Source organism: Lathyrus oleraceus, chromosome 5 (genome assembly GCF_024323335.1).
Source record: "Lathyrus oleraceus cultivar Zhongwan6 chromosome 5, CAAS_Psat_ZW6_1.0, whole genome shotgun sequence".
Taxonomy (NCBI): Eukaryota; Viridiplantae; Streptophyta; class Magnoliopsida; order Fabales; family Fabaceae; genus Lathyrus; species Lathyrus oleraceus.
In genome coordinates this window covers 485,087,640-485,101,880 of record NC_066583.1, presented here as the reverse complement: position 1 = coordinate 485,101,880, position 14,241 = coordinate 485,087,640, and positions in this window count along the sequence as shown.

Below are 14,241 nucleotides of genomic sequence, written 5' to 3'. Positions count from 1 at the left end.
AAAGGATATGAGGGGTGTGCCTCATTGCTCTTATCCCTGGTCAGGGAGAGCATTTGAATATCAGAAGGTGTGGGAGTTCAGAAAGTAGGAACTCTCTCCACAAGTTAGACTCTATAGATCTTGGGTTTTTACTCACTATGCATCAACACAGGTAGTGTGAGCAAGGTGAGTGACACACAGAATAGTAGGAGATAGGTTGCTTATCTCTTGGATTCTACCAATTGCCTCTTCACTTAGGAGGTCTTTGACTCTATACAAGGACAAATGTAAACAGTCACAAACATTGCCTCTTAAGGAGGACTTCAGACAGTTGCATGGCCAAGTAACAGGCCAGGTCTTCCAGACTACATGAAGTAAAGAAGTTATACCTCAATGCAAATTGCTATTAAGCAAAGCAAAGCAAAGTTCTTAAAGAACTATAAGCAACTAAAGGTACCTGAAACCAGTCAAACAGAATCAGTACACAATTCAAAGTTAAATCAAAATGAGATAGAAATCAACAGTCAACACAGTCAGTTAAATTGTGCAATGCACAAGGCTCAAAGCATGTGAGCCAAGCAACCTACAAAACAAACAAGTTAGTCATGATAATCAAATCAAACTCATTCAACTTGTATAAGTTTCTTTGGGTATTTGTTGGTTAACCTGAAAACATGAACTCAAACATGAGCAACAAGACCACTAGGACAAGCCTAGGGTCAAAAGGGGATGAGAAAGTCAAAACAGCAAGTGGAATCCAATCAAAATCATATTCAAACAATCAAGAAACAAACTCAATTGGTTTCACATTCATATCACTCATCATCATCATTTCATAAGCAAATTAGGTCAAAGCATGGCATATGGAAGCTCATAGAAGTCAACAGCAAGACTCAACTTAAAACCAATCATAAACAATTCCAAAAAATCTCAAATAATTCATGATCAAACATAATCCATAACATGATAAGCACACCAAATTTCAGCTCAATTGGATCATGGGAAGTAGGGAAATGAAAATCAGAAAGGCAGGGAAAGTTCAAACATGCTCAAAGAAGTCAACCAAACAGGCACCAACTTCAATAAATCATAAATCAGTGACAACATATGAGAAATGAATGGGACTAAAACCATGATAAACCTTAAGATGTCTACTAATCACATGTCATATGTCATGTCCATCCAATAATGTATGAGAAATTCACAAATCAAATGAAATGATGTGTCACAAAACGTCAACATATGACCAAACAGGGGAGAAAATTCCAAACAATTAGGAAATGCCATCAATAATTCCAGAAAAAATCACATGTAAACTAGACATCCACAAGTACATTCATGCAAAATTTCAAGCCAATTTGAGTTCAAGAAGCATGGTAATCAAAATCATGAAGTTGGGCATCAATGGTGTGACACAAATTGTCACACCCTAATTCAAAAAATCATAACTCTCAAACCAGCAATGATAAATTCACAAACTCTACACCAAAATCACCATGAATGTGTCTAGTTTAAGCACAAAAAGTTTAGGAGCCATTGGGTAAAGCATCATCATTTCACAATTGATTTGGCAAAGTGTACAAAAAATGGACACATGAACAAAACTCTAGCACAATTAAAAATCCATCCATGCCAAAAATCTGGAAAATATATGATAAAAAACTAGAGATTAAGATGAACAATTTGCAAAAAGTCCCATGAATTTTGGATCAAAGATGAATGTGATATGATTTTTGTAAGTTTGGTGTACAAAGTGAAATAAAAATTGAAAAGAAATTGGATTAATGGATTAAATAAATGGACGCTTAAACAAAAGACCAAAGTGCCCCCTTTGCTGAGTACGAAACTCAGTGTTTCATTAAAAGGGGGGGGGGGGGTCAACGCCCCAGTCAACTAGAGCACGGGCCAATCGCGTGCTTGCATGGCCCACTCAAAAGGCCAATCACCAATCTCCTTCTTCAGCAACATGCAAACCCTACGTGCTACAGTGAAATCCAAAAAACGAAATGAATTCTGGGCAGCGCATTCAAACTCAACCACGAAAAACCCAGGTCCAAGAACAAATTTCGGGTAACTAGAATCTAAGCACACCATCTTGTAGTCCTCATTTCACACATCATGAATACATGTTCCAATCATAATAAAGCGCAAAGGCCAGCAAGAAATGAAGCAAATAAGTTTAGCATCACGAAAATAAATCAGTGATATCTCACTCAAATCTCAACGAAAATCAAAACCAAAAAGTCCAGTGTACTCATGGCAACAAGATCTACATAAACCATATCAACATTTCATGAATCGTGAAGATTAATTTCTGACCTTTAATTCATGGCAGAGCTGGAATCATGGCTTTTGAGCTTTAAAAAGTAGAAACAGAAACTCCACAAAGTCCAGGTTGATGAATGGATGAAGTGTCTTGGTTTAATGGTGCTCCATTTTCCTCTAACCACAATCTGCCATGGAAGAAGCTAAGCATAACAGTTGTCGAAATCTGCTTTACAGTTGTGGTATCATGCCTTTAAAGGGTTCAAAAATGGTGGCATATGATGAAACAGACAAGCAATGGACGAGTTCTTTGAAGATTTTCCAAGAAAAGTTCAAATGTTCAAAATGAGGATTTGAGAGAAAAATGCAATTTGGTCTGTTTGTGAATAGTGTGGCTACGGTTTCTTCTGCAGAAAATGAAGAATATATACTGTGTTTTAGTGTCATTAAGCTTGGTTAGTTATGTGGTAATTGGATTTTTGTAATTGGAGGTGTTTTGGTTAATTTGTCAATTTTCACTCAAATGGCAAGGTCTGTGGTTACAGCTGCGAAAGTGGGCCTTGTACACACTCCAAATATGATTTCTTAGCAATTTCAATTGGCAAAATATATTGGAAAGGCTTAAATTGCAAAATCACTTTTTCACCTCATTTGAAATAATTCAAGTCACTTCAAAAAATGCCATTTTGATTGGTGAGTTTTTGGTAAATTGTGATGACATATTTGGAAAGAGGGCATCAAATGTGACTTGTAGCAAAAAACCCCACCCAATTTGGCCAAATGGTTTGGAAGATATGCCACTTTGAAGTTCAAAATTGTTTGAGAATGATTTGATCATAACTTGCCAACCATTCATGGGAATTGAGTGTTCTTGGACTTTTTGAAAATGGGAGAACAAGATCTTCAACTTTCATGTTGGGAAAAAATTCATTTGAAGCTTGTATCATGATGTAATTTTAAGGATCAAGACTTTCCATTTTTGGCAAATTCCAATTACAGGTCAACTTTCTATTTTTGGAAATTTCTTGTTTGACTTCAAATTCTTCCATGATGATGTTTGACATGTTATATGAGGCCTATATTGACATGAATGAACCCCTTCAAACCATTTCCCACCTTGAAATCCATAAAATCAGGCACAGTTGACCACAGTTGACCATGGTTGACTTTTTAGGGTTTCTGGTGAACTGAGCCATGACTGATGACTTCTGGGCACCCAATCTTTGACCAAAACACTTCAAAAGGACCCCTAGGTCATGTGAACATGTTGGACCAACCCTAGGGCCTTGCCTCAAAGGAAAATGCACTGACTTGCTTGATTGACTGATCTCCTGACCAGTTTGACCTAATTCTTCTGAATGGCTTGCACTTGGGCAAAAGGGACAATGCAATGTTATGCAGTGGACTATGTTAATGTTATGACCTAATATAAGAATGTATGTACAAAGGGTAGGTGCAAATTTGAGGTGCTACAGCTGCCCCTATTCAATCAGCTGGGAACCCGAACGGATGAGAGCAACGGCTGTCAGACTTTCAGGGTAAACAGGGATTGAATACTAAGAACCGTAGAAATTTGCACTCTGCTGGGAAAATAATTAACAACGCCCGTCAGGATCGGCGAAGAAACAGTCTTGAAAGAAAAATCCGTCTGGAACGAAAAAAGAAATCGGCCTGAATACCGAAACAGAAACGTCGACCTAGATACCAAAATAAATGGTAACACAGGGATAACCATGGCCTGAGCGCCGCTCGTCAGTCTGAATACTGAGCCTCGGAATATGAGAGATTTGATGTCGATCTGAAACATCGGAAATTGGCCTGGACGCCACATTCGGTCTGGATACCGCCTCGGTCCGAACATCGGAAAATTGGCCTGAATGCCATAAGTACATCGACCTGATCGTCGGAAACTTCTTCGATCTGAAAATCGGAAATTGGCCTGAACGCCACTTCGGTCTGAATACCGGAAAATACTGGCCTGAATGCCACTTCGGTCTGGATACCGGAAACTACTGGCCTGAATGCCACTTCGGTCTGGATACCGGGAACTACTGGCCTGAATGCCACTTCGGTCTGGATACCGGAAAAAACTGGCCTGAATGCCACTTCGGTCTGAATACCGGAAAAACTGGCCTGAATGCCACTTCGGTCTGGATACCGGGAACTACTGGCCTGAATGCCACTTCGGTCTGGATACCGGAAAAAACTGGCCTGAATGCCACTTCGGTCTGAATACCGGAAAAAACTGGCCTGAATGCCACTTCGGTCTGAATACCGGAAAAACTGGCCTGAATGCCACTTCGGTCTGGATACCGGGAACTGGCCTGAATGCCACAAGTGCTTCGACCTGATCGTCGGAAACTTCTTCGATCTGAAAATCGGAAACTGGCCTGAACGCCACTTCGGTCTGAATACCGCCTCGGTCTGAACACCGGAAAATTCTTCATGTCTATCAGCATCGGCGAAGATAACAAAACAGTGATACGTGAGCCGACACGCATGCCAAAGACCCATGCTGGGGATAACAATCGAAAGATTGACCAAAGAGTGAATGAGATATATTATCTATAACACTCGCATGGAAGATTATCCATAACCGGGTTGTAGGTTGTTAAATGGATAAATGACCGAAAAGAAAGGCAACGGGGTACCAGACTAGGTATGCAAAAGATGACCAATCAAAAGAGGATAAAGTTGCTTACTCGGAGCAAGTATCCAAGAAGAAGGGGAAGACCCAATGGGGACAATACTGCTTGATCAAGGCAAGTATCCAAAGGGGACAAGACTATCAATACCACAAAGAGGGGATTACATCTACCGGTTTGTAGGCAGAAAACCACAGAAAAGTAACCAGTCATCGACCAGGATGAGCACAAAGGGTTAACTCTGCTAGGGGATGAAAGTGGGATTTTATAACTACCAGTTAGTAGGTAGAAAACCACAAAGATAGGACTTACAACTACCGGTTCGTTGGTAGAAGCCAAAAATTCCGCTGAGGATGAGATGAATGAGTGCCGGTTAGTGAGCAACCATTCATTTATGCCCCAGAGAAGTACAAGAGACAGCGAACAAGAAGCCAATTTAGGATCGATCCAAGAAGGCAAACTGAATCAAGACTCATCCTAATGAGGAAAGAACTCAATAGGGAAAACCCATCCCATTATGGAGGGAACGGAAGCAACCGTCATCCACGAGGATGTATCTCGGTGGGGAGCGCAGAAGGAATGGTGGACATTTTCTGCTTAAGGGGTCGACTCTATATGGAGAGATCAGACACGCCCATATATGCTAGGGGAATTGAGCCAAGCTTGCAAAATGATGCCAACTTCGGGGAGTAACACTGCTGGGAATACCCACTCAACTAAGGGGTCACTTGTTGGGAAAGCACCAACCTCTCAACCATGCTGATGAACCCAATTCTGAAGCCGATCCAATGGCGCGATGCTAAACTCTTTCCAACAACCCAATCTCGGCTGGTCACCACGGCCTAGGGCTAATGGACATGTTTGCAATGTTGATGCATGAGTTTTTTGTTTTACACAATGCCCCATGATCATGGAAATGCTATGCACTAATGACGCAATATGCTATGCTTATCTAAATGATAAATGCATAAACACACGTCTCCTCCAGAGACAACACCGGGGAACTCCAGGAACTGTGCTGAGGATCTTATAATCACGTCAACTTCCACCCTGCTGGGGAAAGACAAACCTTGCTGAGGATGCACTCCATCGAACCCGAACCGCTTGGAGATTACCCTGCAAGGGGAGGCAACCCATTCTTATCTCTACTGGGGATGATTTTCTCCGAATCCGATCCGCTTGGGGACCTCGTTGAGGGAAAACCATCAACACAAACCCTACTGGGAAGGCAGTAACCTTTAGGCTCGCCGAGGAGACACTGATCTCAAATCTGTTAGGGAGGTAACCCTCTCACACCCACTGGGGAAATACAGCTTATTGGACACGGAACACCTGTCGAGTCGCCGAACAGCGGCATCCATCGTCCACCCACAGTGTCGGCTTTCCTCTTTTGAGAACACCCAGACTCGCCTAGACTCCTCTGATTCATCCCACGAAGATCGAATTCCTGGGATTCATACAAACTTTCCAGTCCTTAGACTTTGAAGATGATTAATCCTCCAGGGTCGCCGTCACAACTCTGTCACGGGTTTTTCACCGTTCTTCTATCCATTGCCCCTGGTCGGGCTCTGCAGGGATCTCTTTTGTCAAAAGGTTTCATACCACTACATGCTAGCGCATGAAGATATCTAACGGTACCTGCACAAGAGATTGTTAGATAAAAGCGTGCCCCAGGCGTGCCAACACTTCAACACCTTGGTCACTCAAACTTCCGAATAAGATTTCCGGATTTCAATCTTATAAGCACGCATCGGAAGGGACCTCTATGTTTCAAAATGCAACTATTCTTATCAAAACGAATGGATGTTTTCGTAATCAAAACGGTAATGAAAACAAAAACAAAATTATTTGACTGAACACGCATTTATTGACTGAAACAAAAAGGTGGCTCAGAACTGAGCGACGCACAGGAGGCAAACCCTGGAAAGAGGTGATTGCGCACAAAAGGAAAAATCTATCCTAATGGCAATGTGAAACCGTGATCTCATCGGGTTCCAACTCAATTACACCTCATATGTCCATAAGACTTTCCGCACTTTCGGCCTTCTGAACAAGACGCTTCCGATTCGATCTCTGTCGGAGATTAGCCGTGATGTCTTAACCAAAGCACAAACGATCATGCTAGGCGCAGTTGTTCGTTTCAATCCCTCTTTTTCCTGGATCGCCCTTTCGGGTTTTCAATCCACCGGGATACCCATTTTTGCCTAAGTTTCCTTTTCAGGTTTTCAACTTACCGGGTGTACAGTTCTTTTCTTTTATTATTGTCGCATCACGCGAAAAACCGGCGGGAAAAGAAGAACAACAGAGCCGCCACCGTGCGTTATTTATCCCAAAAGAGGGAAAGGAAACGCTCAGAGTAAACCTGGAAAGAACATGGTCTCGCGACCAAAGAGGATGGGTTCGGGAGTCGGTTATGCGAAGGGAAGGTATTAGCACCCCTACGCATCCGTAGTACTCTACGGGATCCACGCACAAAAGGAAGGAAAATGGTTGCTAAACACCGCTCACACACACACACTGGCTGAAAGAGACACAAGAAAACAGACTGAAACTGACTCGGCAGGATACCGCATCATGGGCCTACTTAGTCTATCAGGCATAGACATCAGAGTCGAAGTAGTTCGGACTAGGGAAACGACACATGCTCGCTAGGATATCGCATCCTATGCATACGTATCTTCTCGGACGAGAGAAGAATCAGAGCATTCGTAGCTCGGCTGACACGCACACAAACAAACAAGATACAGGCAAACGTGGAGCCCGACTGCCAATCACTGGACTTACATCAACATCCGAACCAAAACGCACTCAAGAAGGCAAACATGGAGCCTGAATGCCAATCACTGGACTTACATCAGCATCCGAACCAAAACACACGCACACTGGAACCCAAATGCCACTCGATGGGCTTACATCAGTTTCCAAGCACACAACAAGACAAAACAAAGACACAGGCGCCCGGAGAGATCTGCTCATCTCCTGCCTACGTACCTCATCTGGTATGAGGATCAGGGCGACGTAGTTCCCCTACGGAGGGATAAAGGACTAGCCTGACCAGATAACAGAGGGAGACACAACTAGGGAGACTACGACTCGAGCCTAGATGTTATCATGCAAGATCATCCCTAAGTTAAGGTTTCAGCTAACTGGCATAGGGAGCCAGCCTATCCTAGTCATGACTTGCACAGGAAGCAAGCCACACACACACTTAACTTGCACAGGAAGCAAGCCAAGCAAAACCTAACTTGCACAGGAAGCAAGTCTAAACTAACCCTAACTTGCACAGGAAGCAAGTCAAACAAACATACAAGCACAAGTAGCACACACTATACACAAGCAAGTGGCTCAAACAAGGGTTAGGTTTTAGTCGAGGGGTCATATCAACCTCAACAAACAAACCTCTGGAACTGGGTGAATGTGCTCTTAACCTTGCCATTGAGGGGCTAAGGTGAAGCAGATGAAAGGTGAGTGAAGATAAGACTTCACAGCTCTTATCCCTGGCCTGGGAGAGCTTAGGACAAGAATGTGTGGGTTCAGAAAGTGGGAACCCTTCTACACATTTGAAACTGACTCAACTGTACAATTGTACAAGATCTTGGGTTTGTATCTGCAATGCATCAACACAGTGGTGTGAGCAAAGCAGATGACACACTGAATAGCAGGGGATAGATTGCATATCCCTTGGGTTCTGCCAATTGCCTCTTCACTTAGGAGGTCTTTGACTCTATGCAAGGACAAAATTAAACAATCACAAACATTGCCTCTTAAGGAGGACTTCAGACAGTTGCCTGGCCAAGTAACAGGCCAGGTCTTCCAGACTACATGAAGATGAGAAGTATACCTCAATGCAAATTGCTTATACAAGCAAAGTAAAGCAAAAAGTTCACAAGGAACTAAGCAACTAAAAGCACCTGAAACAGTCAAGCAGACATTAGTATACAACTCAAATCAAAGCAAAAGGAAACAGACATTAACAGTCAGTCAGAAGCAAATGGATATGCAAGGCACAAGGCTTAGGGCATGTGAGCCAAGCCACCTACAAAACAAACAAGTTAGACAATGATATTTAAGCAAGCTCAATCAAAAAGAAGTGGTCTCATTGGTCATTTGTTGGTCAACCTGAAAACATAAGCTCAAAGGTGAGTAACAGGACCACTAGTACAAGCCTAGGGTCAAAAATGAATGAAAAAGTCAAAACAGCAAAGGGCAAGCATCCAAAATCATGTTCAAACAATTAAGAAACACAACCAATTGGATCCACATTCATATCAGTCATTATCATCATTTCATGAACAAATTAGGTCAAAGTATGGCAAACAGAAGCTCATAGAAGTCAACAGCAAGACTTGAATCAAAACCAATCATAAACAACTCCAAAAATCATCAAATAAATCATGATCAAACACAACCCACAGCATGGTAAGCATGTCAAATTTCATCTCATTTGGACAAGTGGAAGGCAGTCAATGAAAATCAGAAAATCAAAGCAATTTTGAACATGCTCAAAGAAGTCAACCAAACATGCATCAACTTAGAAAAATCATAAATCAGAGATGGTATATGATAAATGGATGGGACTAAAACCATGGCAAAGATGAGGATGTCTAGTTATCTCATGTAAAATTTCATGTCCATCTAATAAAGTATGAGAATTTCACAAATGAAATGGGAACATGTGTCACACAAAGTCAACATTTGACTAGACAGGGGAGAAAATCTCAAACAATTAGGAAATGCCACAAATAATTCCAAGAAAATTCACATGTAAACTAGACATACGATAGTAAGTTCATGCAAAAAATAAGATCAATTGGAGGTCAAGAAGCATGGTATCAAAAATCATCAAGTTGGACATCAATGGTGTGACACAAATTGTCACACCCTAATTCAAAAAATCATATCTCACAAACCAGCAATGATAAATTCACAAACTCTACACCAAAATCACCATGAGTGTGTCTAGTTTAAGCACAAAAAATTTGGGAGCCACTGGATAAAGTATCACCATTTCACAAATGTTTTGGAAAAGTGTACAAAAATTGGTCACATGTCACAAACCCTAGAACCATTTAAAAACCAACCATCCAAAAATTCTGGAAAAAATGTGATAAAAAAGTAGAGATCATGATGAACACAACACAAAAAATCCCATTAAATTTGGATTAAAAATGAACAAGTTATGGATTTTACAAGATTGGTGATCAAATGAAATAAAAAATGAAAACACACATGGACTAATGGGACCAAGGGGCACGGCCAATGGCATTTTTGAAATTACCCACGCCACTTATCTAAACGCTGTCGTTTAGGGCCAAGGCAGGAAATATTGTGATTGGTCAAGGGGATTGGAACAGTGTAGCAAGCATGCACGTGAAGAACAAAACCGGCCAAGGCATTTTTCTGGGTTTTTCTAGGGTTTGCTACAGTGGTGTTCATCACCATTGATGAACATTTTTTCCAGAAACAAGAAATAAGCACATCACCACGATCAGCAGACCAAGCACGTCATGAATCCAGGCATCGTTTAAACTCAATCGACTTAAACAGCATGAACCAAGCAAAAACTCATTCCACCATCAAACTTTAACATAGCATAACTTTCAAAATAGCCGACCATTTTTAACGATTCGAAGCTCAACATATTCATGGTGAAAAGATCTATAATATGTACATCATGATTTTGGAAAAGGTTGAGGTCGAAAACTCACCTATTTTTGAAGCAGAAGGAGAAACAATGTGGTTTTGGTCCTCTTGGCCCGAAACAGATGCTGCAAAAGTCCTCCAACGATGGATGATGATTGATGTTTGGCTTGAAATGGCTTGCAATAACTTTAAAAAAGCTCTTCCATGGATGAGATGCGAAGAAAAACAGTCATGGAAATGGTTGTACAGCTGGAGAATGGTGGTGAGAACTGGTTCAAAATGATGCTTGAATGGTGAAACAAGCAAGGCAAGGTCAAGTTCTCTTGAAGTTTTTGACAGGTTTTGCAAAAGTGTAAAAATGAAGCTTTTTTGAGAATGAGTTTTTTCTGCTGTGTATGGCTGCTTCTAGTGGTTTCAATTGACAGAAAAATGATATTGAAGTCTGCTGTTGGTGAAACAATCCATGGCCAAGCTCAGTTCTTTTGAAGTTTTTTGACTGTTTTTTTGCAAAAGTGTAAAAGATGAGATTTTTAGAATGAGTGAATTCTGTGTTAGATGGCTGCAACTGAGGCTTCCAATTGACAGAAAATGAGGAAAAGATCTGCTGTTTTTGTGGTACAGATCATGGTCCATGGATTTGTGGGATGTGGTGGTTGAAAGTTGTACTTTCTTTCAAGATTTCAAGCAACTTGGCATGGGCTATGTGTACTGCACAAAAAGGACTTTGAACATGCTGCAATCAAAAGAGGATAAAGTTGCTTACTCGGAGCAAGTATCCAAGAAGAAGGGGAAGACCCAATGGGGACAATACTGCTTGATCAAGGCAAGTATCCAAAGGGGACAAGACTATCAATACCACAAAGAGGGGATTACATCTACCGGTTTGTAGGCAGAAAACCACAGAAAAGTAACCAGTCATCGACCAGGATGAGCACAAAGGGTTAACTCTGCTAGGGGATGAAAGTGGGATTTTATAACTACCAGTTAGTAGGTAGAAAACCACAAAGATAGGACTTACAACTACCGGTTCGTTGGTAGAAGCCAAAAATTCCGCTGAGGATGAGATGAATGAGTGCCGGTTAGTGAGCAACCATTCATTTATGCCCCAGAGAAGTACAAGAGACAGCGAACAAGAAGCCAATTTAGGATCGATCCAAGAAGGCAAACTGAATCAAGACTCATCCTAATGAGGAAAGAACTCAATAGGGAAAACCCATCCCATTATGGAGGGAACGGAAGCAACCGTCATCCACGAGGATGTATCTCGGTGGGGAGCGCAGAAGGAATGGTGGACATTTTCTGCTTAAGGGGTCGACTCTATATGGAGAGATCAGACACGCCCATATATGCTAGGGGAATTGAGCCAAGCTTGCAAAATGATGCCAACTTCGGGGAGTAACACTGCTGGGAATACCCACTCAACTAAGGGGTCACTTGTTGGGAAAGCACCAACCTCTCAACCATGCTGATGAACCCAATTCTGAAGCCGATCCAATGGCGCGATGCTAAACTCTTTCCAACAACCCAATCTCGGCTGGTCACCACGGCCTAGGGCTAATGGACATGTTTGCAATGTTGATGCATGAGTTTTTTGTTTTACACAATGCCCCATGATCATGGAAATGCTATGCACTAATGACGCAATATGCTATGCTTATCTAAATGATAAATGCATAAACACACGTCTCCTCCAGAGACAACACCGGGGAACTCCAGGAACTGTGCTGAGGATCTTATAATCACGTCAACTTCCACCCTGCTGGGGAAAGACAAACCTTGCTGAGGATGCACTCCATCGAACCCGAACCGCTTGGAGATTACCCTGCAAGGGGAGGCAACCCATTCTTATCTCTACTGGGGATGATTTTCTCCGAATCCGATCCGCTTGGGGACCTCGTTGAGGGAAAACCATCAACACAAACCCTACTGGGAAGGCAGTAACCTTTAGGCTCGCCGAGGAGACACTGATCTCAAATCTGTTAGGGAGGTAACCCTCTCACACCCACTGGGGAAATACAGCTTATTGGACACGGAACACCTGTCGAGTCGCCGAACAGCGGCATCCATCGTCCACCCACAGTGTCGGCTTTCCTCTTTTGAGAACACCCAGACTCGCCTAGACTCCTCTGATTCATCCCACGAAGATCGAATTCCTGGGATTCATACAAACTTTCCAGTCCTTAGACTTTGAAGATGATTAATCCTCCAGGGTCGCCGTCACAACTCTGTCACGGGTTTTTCACCGTTCTTCTATCCATTGCCCCTGGTCGGGCTCTGCAGGGATCTCTTTTGTCAAAAGGTTTCATACCACTACATGCTAGCGCATGAAGATATCTAACGGTACCTGCACAAGAGATTGTTAGATAAAAGCGTGCCCCAGGCGTGCCAACACTTCAACACCTTGGTCACTCAAACTTCCGAATAAGATTTCCGGATTTCAATCTTATAAGCACGCATCGGAAGGGACCTCTATGTTTCAAAATGCAACTATTCTTATCAAAACGAATGGATGTTTTCGTAATCAAAACGGTAATGAAAACAAAAACAAAATTATTTGACTGAACACGCATTTATTGACTGAAACAAAAAGGTGGCTCAGAACTGAGCGACGCACAGGAGGCAAACCCTGGAAAGAGGTGATTGCGCACAAAAGGAAAAATCTATCCTAATGGCAATGTGAAACCGTGATCTCATCGGGTTCCAACTCAATTACACCTCATATGTCCATAAGACTTTCCGCACTTTCGGCCTTCTGAACAAGACGCTTCCGATTCGATCTCTGTCGGAGATTAGCCGTGATGTCTTAACCAAAGCACAAACGATCATGCTAGGCGCAGTTGTTCGTTTCAATCCCTCTTTTTCCTGGATCGCCCTTTCGGGTTTTCAATCCACCGGGATACCCATTTTTGCCTAAGTTTCCTTTTCAGGTTTTCAACTTACCGGGTGTACAGTTCTTTTCTTTTATTATTGTCGCATCACGCGAAAAACCGGCGGGAAAAGAAGAACAACAGAGCCGCCACCGTGCGTTATTTATCCCAAAAGAGGGAAAGGAAACGCTCAGAGTAAACCTGGAAAGAACATGGTCTCGCGACCAAAGAGGATGGGTTCGGGAGTCGGTTATGCGAAGGGAAGGTATTAGCACCCCTACGCATCCGTAGTACTCTACGGGATCCACGCACAAAAGGAAGGAAAATGGTTGCTAAACACCGCTCACACACACACACTGGCTGAAAGAGACACAAGAAAACAGACTGAAACTGACTCGGCAGGATACCGCATCATGGGCCTACTTAGTCTATCAGGCATAGACATCAGAGTCGAAGTAGTTCGGACTAGGGAAACGACACATGCTCGCTAGGATATCGCATCCTATGCATACGTATCTTCTCGGACGAGAGAAGAATCAGAGCATTCGTAGCTCGGCTGACACGCACACAAACAAACAAGATACAGGCAAACGTGGAGCCCGACTGCCAATCACTGGACTTACATCAACATCCGAACCAAAACGCACTCAAGAAGGCAAACATGGAGCCTGAATGCCAATCACTGGACTTACATCAGCATCCGAACCAAAACACACGCACACTGGAACCCAAATGCCACTCGATGGGCTTACATCAGTTTCCAAGCACACAACAAGACAAAACAAAGACACAGGCGCCCGGAGAGATCTGCTCATCTCCTGCCTACGTACCTCATCTGGTAT